Here is a 10,238-nt window from a genome sequence, read left to right as displayed (position 1 = left end):
ATTGTGCAACATGCACAGAGTGCACGAGAGAAGATTGTTGTAACACCCTAGAAGAGATACTGGGTCATCCCCCTTCACGGGTCTGAGAGCTGCTCTACTCCCATCGCACATTCCCCCTTCCCTCCCCCCCTCTCAGCTGTACCATTTAATAGAATCTGCCAGGCAAATCCCGCTCTTCACATCATGACATTTTCCTGCTCCCACCAATTTACCATTGATGTCTTTAATTGCATTTCAGTGTTTTTTAACCCCTGCTTTCCCTTCCAAAGAAGAGGAAGAGGAGGAGGAGGAGGAGAAGTCGGTTTTTATATGCCAACTTTCTCTACCACTTGAGGAAGAATCAAACCAGCTTACAATCACCTTCCCTTCCTCTCCCCACCACAGATAACCTGTGAGGTAGGTGGGGCTAAGAGAGCACTAAGAGAACTGTGACTAACCCAAGGTCACCCAGCTGGCTTCATGTGCAGGAGTGAGGAAACCAACCTGGTTCACCAGATTAGAGTCCACTGCTCTAAACCACTATGCCACGCTGGTTCTCAAGGAGTCTTGCGAGATGATTTCCACATAAAAATATACCATTCTAACAAATGAACAAAAGGGAGGCAGCCCAGCAGACCTCCCCCTCCCCCCCAACAATCCAAAGGGGACAATGAGCCGCGTAGAGGTTGGGGGGCCGGGGCTGGCTCAGCTCGGAGAGGACCACAGGCAAGAGCTGATGGGGGCCAATCCCGGTTTTGTATCCTGCCTTCATCCCCAACCTAATCTGGGCTCAGGGTGGCTACCAACGCATATTATATATATAATATCATAAACATTAAAATACAATACAACAGTGTACAATGAATTCTAAAAGCAGCCACAATTAAAATATCCAGAGTCAAACAAAATCTGGAAACAATCAGATGGCAGATTAGCTCTAAGGTGTACCACTAGCGCAACAAGTTATTGATAGCTTGTTGAATTGTTTTGAACTATTAATTTTGTGACGAAAGCTTTTGGTGGAGCCTACATTAAAAATACATACATACATGCATACGTGTGTGTGTGTGTGTGTGTGTATATATATATATACACACACACACACACACACATACACACACACACACATACAGATATACACATATGTACATATGTGTGTGTGTTAAGGGCCGTCAAGTCGCTTCCAACTCATGGCGACCCTATGCATGAAAGTCCTCCAAAATGTCCTATCTTTGACAGCCTAGCTCAGATCTTGCAAACTGAGGGCCGTGGCTTCCTTTATTGAGTCAACCCATCTCTTGTTGGGTCTGGGAGACCACCAAGGAATACCAGGGTTGCTGTGCAGAGGAAGGCACTGGCAAACCACTTCTGTTAGTCTCTTGCCTTGAAAACCCCATAAGCGGTCGCCATAAGTCGGCTGTGACTTGACGGCACTTTACACACACACACAAAAACACATATATGTGTATATATATAAACACACACATATATCTATATCTATATCTATCAAAGAGTGCCCTTAAAAGGTGGTTTGAATAAGGGCGGTTGTGTGCTCTTTTGTTGATTAGAGTTGAACCAGTCCCTTCCCCTCGCGCCCTCTTCACTGCCGGGCAGCACCAGCTGTTTGCAGCCCTACATGTGTGTGCGTATGCGTGCCTGCCAGGGGATGTGAAATGTCTTTAAACTCCTATCCATAATATGTCCTACATACATATGATTAGGCTGGGAACATGATTAAATATGTAATCCCAGAAGATGCCCAGCCTGAAAATAACGCCGTCGACGGAAGCTAAGCCCCTTCTCGGTAACCCACAAGACACCCCTCCCTACTCCGAAACAAATAGGAGCCCTGTGACATTATCCACCACCCCCCACTCTAATCCACTCCCCTTTCAAAAGGCTCAGAGCACTTCATTGAGGCGCTGGGTTTCTTTACCCTCCCAGAGTAGATCTACAAACTTGTACTTAATGGGTTTGATTATTACTGTTGAGCATTTGTAGAGTACTTTCCATTTTCAGAGAACACTGCGAACATCATTCATCTGCTTTGTTTTAAAAGTATGCCAGGCTAAATGTTTTCCTGAGGTACCTACACAGTAATGACTTGAATTAAAATGTAGTTCACACCAGAAGTACTTGACCTTATTAAAATAATAATACAGCATAACAATCCAGCACCCATTCAGCAAACACCTCTGTATACAGAAGGAGGGGGGGGAAAGATGAAACGAACCCCCAAACCTGGTGAAATAGAAACCTTTTCCCTTTGTCTTACAACAGCTTGGTAAGGTAGGCCAGGATAGGGTTGCCAGGTCCTTCTTCACCACTGGCGGGAGGTTTTTGGGGTGGAGCCTGAGGAGGGTGGGGTTTGGGGAGGGGAGAGACTTCAATGATATAGAGTCCAATTGCCAAAGCGGCTATTTTCTCCAGGGGAGCTGATCTCTATCGGCTGGAGATCAGTTGTAATAGCAGGAGATCTCCAGCCACTACCTGGAGGTTGGCAACCCTAGGCCAGGATTACTATTGCTGTATCGCAGAGGCTGATAATGTGAGTTAAAAAAAAAAACTTTTGATAGGCACAAAAGGTGCCAAGATAATTTATTTTTTAAAAATTGCTAAACCAATTCGTTATTTTAATAAAGATACTTCGGAAAAAATTACAGATCACAAATGCCACCCAAAGAGGCAATTCTCTCCCCCTTTCTCCTAAGAGGAGATGACAGTTCTTCCGAGATTATACGTAATGTGACACATCATCTAAAAATGTCAGCTTTTTGCTTTGGTTGTTCACCCGTATGCAGATCTATGCAAATCCATTCCACTAAAGCACACACAATTAATCCACTAAGATTTGGTTAATCTCGACAGCCCTCGTTTTAAGCCTGTTTTAATGCTTCCTTTCTGAAATGAGGAAGGAGCCGGCATGCAGGCCTCAATGGAAACCTCACTCCCCGCCCCCCAAGATATTTCCTCTAATCCCAAATTCTTGCAGCTGGTTTGTTCAGTGTTGAGGGAAAGCAAAGACACTCTGTGTATGCTCAGAGGCAGTCCCCTTTCCAATATTTTAAGACATTCGGAGCTGGTTCTGGGACTGAGCCTGCTTCAACCTCAGCCCCAATTTCAAATTGCCTCGAAAGATTAGGCTGGCAGCCTTCAAATCCTATTAAACAATTAAGCCTTGGCGCAAATCACGCCTGCTTCACCTCTCAAATCCTGCTAACTCTCCCCAAAAGTTGGAAGCTGCCTGGCCCTTTGGCCACCCAGCTGGCTCAGTCCCCAAGACTCATCACCTATTTTCAGCGGCTCCCTCCTCAAACCTTTCACTGTGAGCTCTCAGACTCAAAGAAGAAGAGTTGGTTTTTATATGCAGACTTTCTGTACCACTTCAGGAAGACTCAAACCGGCTTACAATTACCTTCCCTTCCCCTCCCCACAGCAGACACCCTGTGAGGTAGGTGGGGCTGAGAGAGCTCTATGAGAACTGTGACTAGCCCAAGGTCACCCAGCTGGCTTCTTGTGTAGGAGTGGGGAAACCAATCCAGTTCACCAGATTAGCCTCCGCCGCTCCTGTGGCGCAGTGGGGAATCAAACCTGGTTCTCCAGATCAGAGCCCACCGCTCCAAACCACCGCTCTTAACCACTACACCACCCTGGCTCCCCAGCGATGGTCCCAGGAGAGAGAGGTGGCCTGCTCAAGCCAGAATCCTGCTCCAGGCAGATGAAGGAAGAGACGTGCGTCTAGGAGAGAGAGATGCTGCTTAACACACACACACAAATCAATGCCTGGATGAGGATTGGGGCAGCAGGCTGGATGACGTAGACAACCTTCACGGCCGCTCTCCACAGCTCCTTCGGAAAACCATGGCAACCACCGCAAGCCCCACGTCGGAGCCGTCCGCAGGGGGATCGAAGCCACTCACTCAGGCGCACACACAACCGAAGCACACTTCCAGCTGCCCTGAGAAGAAGCAAGGCCCGCAGCTGCCTCCCCTCCTCCCAGGACTGGAGGACCCTCAGGGGAAGGGGGCATTGGAGTGGCAGGCACCGATTGCCCTGAGACGTGAAAGTCAAGGACCACTTGGGCTCCCCATCTGGAACCTTAGACATGTCTAGGTTTGCCAGGTCCCTGTTCGCCACCGGTGGGAGGTTTTTGGGCTGGAGCCAAAGGAGGGCAGGGTTTGGAGAGGGGAGGGACTTCAATGCCATAGAGTCCAATTGCCAAAACGGCCATTTTCTCCAGGTAAACTGATCTCTATCGGCTGGAGATCAGTTGTAATAACAGGAGATCTCCAGCTAGGGTTGCCAGGTCCCTCTTTTTGGGGTGGAGCCTGAAGAGGGCGGAGTTTGGAGAGGGGAGGGACTTCAATGCCATAGAGTCCAATTGCCAAAGCTGCCATTTTCTCCAGGGGAACTGATCTCTATCAGCTGGAGATCATTTGTAATAACAGGAGATCTCCAGCTAGGGTTGCCAGGTCCCTCTTTTTGGGGTGGCACCTGAGGAGGGCGGGGTTTGAAGAGGGGAGGGACTTCAATGCCAAAGAGCCCAATAACCAAAGTGGCCATTTTCTCCAGGGGAACTGATCTCTATCAGCTGGAGATCAGTTGTGATAGCAGGAGATCTCCAGCCACCACCTGGAGGTTGGCAACCCTAGACATGTCCCTTAGACTTGCTGGCTTCCCAACCTGAGCGGGGCTTGCACCAAGTGGGTTTTAAAAAAAAAGTGCCCCTCTGTTTAAATCCAAATCTTTCATTCGATGGGTTAAAAGGCCAGAGAGTTCATTCATCTTTACAATATTGCCTCGGATAAAAGCCCAGCATCTCTATGCTCTAAGAGCCCCATTTTTCAAGACAGGGAGTGGACATGAGTGGTTGCCAACTGGGAAGGCTTTAAGAGGGAAGTGGACATGTTCATGGAGGAGAGGGGTATTCATGGCTGCTAGTCAAAAGGGATACAAGTCAAGACGCATACCTATTCTCTCCAGGAACAGAGGAGCATGCCCATTATATTAGGTGCTGTGGAACAAAGGCAGGACAATGCTGATGCAGTTGTCTTAGAATCATAGAATCATAGAGTTGAAAGGGACCACCAGGGTCATCTAATCCAACCCCTTGCACAATGCAGGAAATTCACAATTACCTCCCCACTCACACCCCCAGTGACCCCTACCCCATGCCCAGAAGATGGCCAAGATGCCCTCCTTCTCATCATCTGTTTAAGGTCATGGAATCAGCATTGCTGACAGATGGCCACCTAGCCTCTGCTTAAAAACCTCCAGGGAAGGAGAGCTCACCACCTCCTGAGGAAGCCTGTTCCACTGAGGAGCCGCTCTAACTGTTAGAAAATTCTTCCTGATGTCTAGACGGAAAATTAAATCAAAAGATTTTTTTTGGGGGGGGGGCTTCCTAGAGGCACCTGGTTGGCCACTGTGTGAACAGACTGCCGGACTTGATGGACCTTGGTCTGATCCAGCATGGCCATTCTTATGTTCTGAATATGAAAGTGGGGGGAGAGAGGCTTGTCCAGGGCTGCCCAGCAAAGCCCTGGCAGAGCTGTGGCCAGACACTGGTTCTCCCAAGAACAGCACGTCCCAGAAGGATGTCCCATCACAGCAAAATCTTTCCCCCAAATAAATTCACCCCAATAATTAGCATAGACCATGGCCCAGCTGATAAAGCACGTGCTTTGCACACAGAAGCTCCCGGGACTTATTTTGGGAGTTTCTACTCCACTTTTCTGCTAAAAGAATTCTCAAGGGGTTTTTACAAGGAAGCATAAAAATGAAGACAGACCTGCCCCCCCCCCAAAGAGCTATCATACATTGAACTAAACAAAAGCAACTTGCAGCCATTCACGCATCATCAGTCATTAAACCGGCCACGTACATTTTCGACATGAAAAATAAATCCAGGTTCGAATCCTCTCTGCCATAAGGCTCACTAGAGGACCTTGGGCCGGTCAAACACTCTCAGCCTAACCTCCAGCACAGGGTTGTGGTGAAGATAAAACGGAGGAAAGAATATCTGTGTATGCAACCCTAAGCTTCTTGGAGGAAGGGTGACATAAAATGCAAACAGAAAACAGTAGTAAAAATGACCCTGAAACTTTTTAAAAAGCAATAAAATAAGCAACCACATTAAAAAAAAAAACCAATCAGCAATACAATAAACTTAAAATATAGATTAGCATTTGGTCAGGGGTGTAGTTAACTGGGGAAGGCAATGCAAACCATCCCATAAGCAAAACCTGCCTAGTAAACGTTGGGATGTGATGTCACCCCATGGGTCAATAACGACCCAGTGCTACCTTTACCAGGGATTTAGCTCCATCAAATGGCCTCCAGAATACGATGTTTTCTTGGATCTCTAGAAGACCAGAGCGAGAGGGCATGGTAGGTCTCCTTGGGGAAGGAGTTCCAAAGATTTGTGAGGTGGGGCCACAGCTGAAAAAGCCCTGTCGTGTATCACCACCTACTTCTACTCCTGTTAACTGGGTAGAGAGAGCAGAGCACAAGTGACTGATGATCTCACATTGGGACCCGTTTCTTATGGGTGGAGGTGGTCCCTCAAGTACCCTGGGTCCTAAGCCACTTAGGGCTATCAGCACTTTGAACTGGGCCAAGCAACAAACTGACACCAGTGCAGGTGACATAGGGGTGGCATTCAGTCCCTGGCATCTCCAGGATCAGGGCATAGGACTGAGAAAGACATGAGGAGGAGGAGGAGAAGAAAAAGAAGAGTTGGTTTTTATATGCTGACTTTCTCTACCACTTAAGGAAGAATCACACCAGCTTACAATCACCTTCCCTTCCCCTCCCCACATCAGACACCCTGTGAGATAGGTGGGGCTGAGAGAGTGTGACTAGCCCAAGGTCACCCAGCTGGCTTCATGTGGAGGAGTGGGGAATCAAACCCAGTTCTCCAGATCAGAGTCCACCACTCCAAGCAGGTGAATTAAGCAGTTCAGAATTAAACTGGTGAGAGCCAGCATGATGTAGTGGTTAGAGTGTTGGATGGGAACTGGGAGATCCAGGTTTGAATCCTCACTCTTGCCAGTGAAGCTTGCTGGGTGACCTTGGGCTAGTCGCACACACTCTCCGCCTAACCTACCTCACAGGGTTGCTGTGAGGATACAGTGAAGGAGAAGAGAGCGATGTAAACAGATGAGGATGGGGGTGGAGGGACTACTCATTAAATTTGCAGATGACATCAAACTGGGAGGAGTAGCGAACGCCCTGGAAGAGAGAGATAGAATTCAATGAGTTCTGAACACACTGGGAAAGTGGGCGGATGTGAACCAGATTAAATTCAACAAGGATAAATGCAGAGTTCTACATCTGGGTAACAAAAATAAGATGCATACTAGATGGGGGATACACCTCAGGGTAGCGGTGTATGTGAACAATATCTTGGGGTATGGGTGGACTGTCAGATAAATATGAGCAGTCAGTGTGATGCAGCAGCAAAAAAGGTTAATGTGATCTTGGGGTGTATCAACAGAGGCATAACATCCAAATCACAAGATGTCATAATCTCACTGTACACATCATTTTGGTTAGGCCACACCTGGAGCACTGTGTGCAGTTCTGGAGGCCTCCCTTCAAAAAAGATGAGGACAGAATCGAGCGGGTGCAGAGGAAAGCGATGAGGATGATTGGGGCATGGAGACCAAGCCCTTTGAGGAAAGGCTGAGGGATTTGGGAATGTTCCGCCTGGAGACCAGGAGATTGATGGGGGACATGATTGCTCTCTAGAAGTATTTGAAAGGCTGTCACTTAGAGAAGGGCAGGGAGCTGTTCCTGCTGGCAGCAGAGGATAGGACTCAAATAATTGGTTTATATTACTGGCAGAAAGGTACAGGTTGGCTATTAGGGGAAAAATTACAGTAAGAGTAGTCCAGTAGTGGAATCATCTGCCTAGGGAGGTGTTGAGCTCCCCCTCTCTGGCAGTCTTCAAGCAGGCGCCTGGACGGACACTTGTCAGGGATGCTTTCGGCTGATCCAGCATTGGCCTGTATGGTCCCTTCCGGCTCTGTGATTCTATGAAGACACTTTGTATCCTCTTTGAGGAGAATGGTGAGGTGTAAATGAAGCAAAATAAATAAAGTTTTTTTAAAAAAATCTTCACTTTCTTAATTTCTGCCTTCCAGAAAGTCCGCAAATACTTGAGTGATGGGGAAATCTTGATCCATACCAAGCCAGGCTAGTCTACCCTGGGAAACAAGATGCTGAGCTGGGTAGTTCAGCCCTTTGGTCTGATCCAACAGGACTGTCCTGATGCTTCATTATTTGAATTTCTGCTTGCCATGCAGCTACTAAAGACACAGGGATCCTATCATTTAAAAAGGCCGGCCTTGAGCCCAACTGTGAACACTTCCCTCTACTTTTAAGGCGATGCCACTTAATTCCAGATGATTTGGAGTTGACCGGCGCTTGTTCTGACATGCTCCATATCAATCCTAGTGAACCCCAACTCAAAACGAAATCCTGGTTATCATCCGTTCTGGTAGGTGTATGGTGGTTTATAAATCAATCTCCGTCCTTCAAGCACAGCCCCGAGAGAGAAGAAAGGACTTGTAGGGGGAGATCTGTCAAAGGAAGGGGGCTTTGGCTCCCAGAGTATACTGTGAAAGAGAGCACCCTTGCTGAAATTAAGTGGCTCTGAATACGGTCACCACCTCAAAGGGAGACCTCCTGGGAAACTGACTTACCCTGCCTTCAGCTCCATAACAGAAGATGGAATAGCAAAATAAGGGGCTGTGGGAAGGGGCTGTGGCTCAGTGGTAGAGCCTCTGCTTGGCATGCAGAAGGTCCCATGTTCAATCCCCAGCATCTCCAGTTAAACGGACTAGGCAGGTAGTTGATGTGAAAGACCCCTGCCTGAGACCCTGGAGAGCCGCTGCTGGTCTGAAAAGACAATACTGACTTTGATGGACCAAGGGTCTGATTCAGTAGAAGGCAGCTTCTTGTGTTCAATTAATAAATTGTTTTTTAAGATTAATTGCTTGATCGTTTCTAGAAGGGGGGGCTGGAAAGTAGGGATCCAGAAACCTGAACAGTAGACAATTATAAAGACCAGCTGCCCTCACTCAGTGGCAAAGGAGATAGAACACTCCAAACAGGCTCAGAGGAACTGTTTCCTAAAGCCTAGAGTGTTACAAAGCTGAACCCTAGCATGTGGGGGGGCTTCCTGCCTTGGTAGAAACCAAACCCAGTGATGGTGGGATCAATAACCCACCCCCATGTGCTTTCAAAAAGTTCTGCCCCACCCTGGAGACAACCGCTAGCCTTGTCATGCATTACTGACGGGTCACATAGCAACATTTTGGAGGACTTTCATTCATAGGGTCGCCATGAGTCGGAAGCGACTTGACGGCACTTAACACGCACACAGCAACCCTCTTCGGCTCCGGTGTGAAGATTACATTCCAAAATGGACCAGGCTCACTAGTTTCCTTTCTTGGAGGGGCCAGTCCATTTCCACCTGCTCTTGCCAAGGGTATCCTCTGTGTGGTTTTATTATCCGTACTTTCCCGGAGGCGGTTGGCTTCCTCTCTGTGATCCCACTACCACCACCACTGGCAACACCCCTCCCTTTCCCTGACCATAACACACACCCACATAACCAGAAGGACACAACATCTCCCCCCCCCAACAGTTTGCTTCCTTTGAGCTCGGGGGGGGGGCAGCCTCAGATGGGAATAAACCGATGGAAAATTAAGTGGGGTCAGAAAAGTGGGGTCAACTGGTCGTTCCGGACCTGCGGAGGAGTGGTGGGGCCACACACACCCATGTACCCTGGCATTGGTCGAATCAGAGAAACTATAGCCTCTGCGATAAGTATGGCTACCCAGTTTCTATGAAGGATCGACCCCTGTTGCGATTCCAGTCCGCTCCCCTCTGGGTAACGGTGCCCTCCCAGGCCCGATCTCCACTTTGGAGGGGGCAAACAGAAAAGGGGGATCCACCGGTCTCCGCCGTCCACCCTTTTCTCCACCAGCGCTGTTTAAAGACCACTCCGCACGCCTCTCTCTCTGCCCCCCCCCTTCCCTCCCATCGATGCACATAAAGAGCCCCTGTCTTTGTTTCCCAGCCTCTCGGGAATTATCCTGGGAAGGAATTTCGCCTCCGCTCTTCGCGCCTTTCTCCATCACCCATCCTGGGCGGCTGGGGCCAAGACAAAAACCTCCTGACCGTTGCAAAAAATTGGGGAGCGGGGAGGGAGAAGTCCTTCTCCCTTTTCCAAGCCAGCCTTTTTTTTT

This window comes from Euleptes europaea, chromosome 18 (assembly GCF_029931775.1).
Source record: "Euleptes europaea isolate rEulEur1 chromosome 18, rEulEur1.hap1, whole genome shotgun sequence".
NCBI lineage: Eukaryota > Metazoa > Chordata > Lepidosauria > Squamata > Sphaerodactylidae > Euleptes > Euleptes europaea.
Note: the sequence above shows the minus strand (reverse complement) of the source record.